The sequence below is a fragment of the Grammomys surdaster genome, unplaced genomic scaffold (assembly GCF_004785775.1).
Source record: "Grammomys surdaster isolate TR1022 unplaced genomic scaffold, NIH_TR_1.0 120201, whole genome shotgun sequence".
NCBI classification, from domain to species: Eukaryota; Metazoa; Chordata; class Mammalia; order Rodentia; family Muridae; genus Grammomys; species Grammomys surdaster.
Genome location: NW_021616146.1, coordinates 1 through 2141, shown reverse-complemented (window position 1 = coordinate 2141; position 2141 = coordinate 1). Strand labels below are relative to the sequence as shown.

The following is a 2141-nucleotide window of genomic DNA, read 5'->3' as shown; positions in this document are numbered from 1 at the left end:
TTGGGGAGACTTTGGTGAGTTCCAGAGAACGCTGGAGGTCTGGTTCCGGTTTCCCTGTTCTCAGGTGCCATGCATTGCAGGTTTGGCGCTTCTTGTCCTGACCCTGAATGAGGGGTTCTGGTTGTCTGTAGAACAAGGCGCCTCTCGGGTGGGCTGGGCTAGCGGAGTAGAGGCAGAGGTATATAAGGGACAGTGAGTGGCCCCAGCCAGACTGCTGACACTTGCTGGAGCATGTGCTTGTTCTGGAGCTGAAGTGAGTAGTTCGTCCAGGGTGATATTTCCTGCAGACCTTTGTTAGCAGCATGGAAGCTGGTAGCAATGTGGATGTTAGCAGCGTGGCTCGGGAATCCCGGCGAAGGAAGACGGTTTGGCAGGCCTGGCAAGAGCAGGCCCTGCTGTCAGCTTTCAGCCAGAGCAAATACCTGAGCTTCGCAGCCAGGCAGAATCTGGCCAGGGAAATGGGGGTCCCCGATTCCCGCATCCGCATGTGGTTTCAGAACCGCAGAAGTCCCACTGGAGCCGTGGGGCACGCCCCAAATCGGTCCACAGCAGGCTCCAGACAGCTGGCCTCCTGACAGCTCCAGAAAGAGTTTGGTTCCAGGGCACAAGATGGAGGCATGCCCTCAGACCACAGGCGGCCTCGCACTCGAATCACCTTGCCACAGAGCAGGATCCTATTGGAAGCCTTTGAGAGGAACCCACGGCCAGGCTTTGCTACTAGGGAGGAGCTGGCACAGAGGACAGGATTGCCCGAGGACACGATCCACATCTGGTTTCAGAACAGATGAGTGCGGCACATCAACAGGGGCAGGCCCACCGCTCAAGGTCAAGAATTGCTGGACTCACGTGGGGAGGATGAGGCCCCTGGAGGTCCGGGTGGCAGAGAGCATGAAGGGGCCCGGGACAGCTTGTTGCCACTGGCGGCCGCAGGAGTTACAGATACCTCAAATCCCAACGACCTGCCAACCTTCTGCACAGAGGCCCAGCCATCCCAATTGGAAGAGCCCTTCGTACCAGAGCAAGAAGTGGCCCCAAATCAAGGAAGTACCAAGGGCCCTCTCCAGCTCCTCCTTTGTCAACAGCTAGACCAAATCCAAGCGGAGGACCTTGTGCCAGCCCCTCTGCATCTCCATGGAGTCTGGGTGGCAGGGAGCTTGAAGGTGCCCAGGACAGCTTGTTGCCACTGGCTCCCGCCTGAGGCGTGGCCATGGATGATACATCCAGTCCCAGCGACCTGTCAGCCTTCTGCACAGAATGTCCAACATCCCAATTGCAAGAGCCCTCTGGACCAGGCCAAGCACACGCCCCAACTCAAGCAAGCAACCCAGACCCTCTGGATTTCTTCCTTGATCAAGTGCTGACCCAAGTCCAAGTGGACGAGCACCCGTCAGCCCATCTGGATCTGGAGCCAATGGACACGACGCCTGAGCTGCCTCTCACTCAAGAAGATTATCAGGCTCTGCTGGACATGCTCTGACTCCCAGCCTGGCTTCCTTGATTTTGGAAGCACGAGACGCCCAAATCCAGAAGAGACCCGGATTCCACACTCAGGGAGGTACCCAGCCTAGGAAGAATTTGCATCCAAACCCCATCTCTCAACTAGGGAGTAGGAAATGGAAGTGTCTTGCTAATTAGAAGAAGGGCTTTCACCTGTGCTTTGCTAGTGCAGTGTCTTCTTCAGGACTCCAAGATTAGGACCTGGGACCTGCGAAAGGGGTGACTCTGAGAGGGGAACAGAGCAGAGGGTCAGGTCACTAGTGACTCCTCCTCAACAACAAGGAGGCCTAAAGAAAACCCCAACAGAAGATGGACCACACAAAGGACTGCTTCCAGTGGACCACAGGAAATCTCAGGTCTACCAGGTCTAGGCTACACTTATTAGGACACAACCCGAGGGGAAAGAGGAGAGAAGACTTCTTCCCTTGGGTTCATGAACTGCTGCTCTTCTTACCAAGGCCTTGTGCTGACCTGGGAGATGAATTACCAGCCATTCATTCTATATCAACTCATAGGCCTTTGTTTGGTTTTGTTTTGTTTTTTGTTTTTGTTTGTCTGTTTGGTTTGGTTTATAATAAAGTTTTACACCATTTATTGGTTCGATTGACTCAGGCAGCATCTTAGTTAAGGAAACAGCAACACCT

General features: G+C 54.5%; 1 pseudogene; it reads left to right on the top strand.

The window, feature by feature from the left end:
- Positions 1-302: 302 nt before the first annotated feature.
- LOC114635944 lies at positions 303-1477 on the top strand (annotated as a pseudogene).
- The last annotated feature ends 664 nt before the right edge of the window (positions 1478-2141 follow it).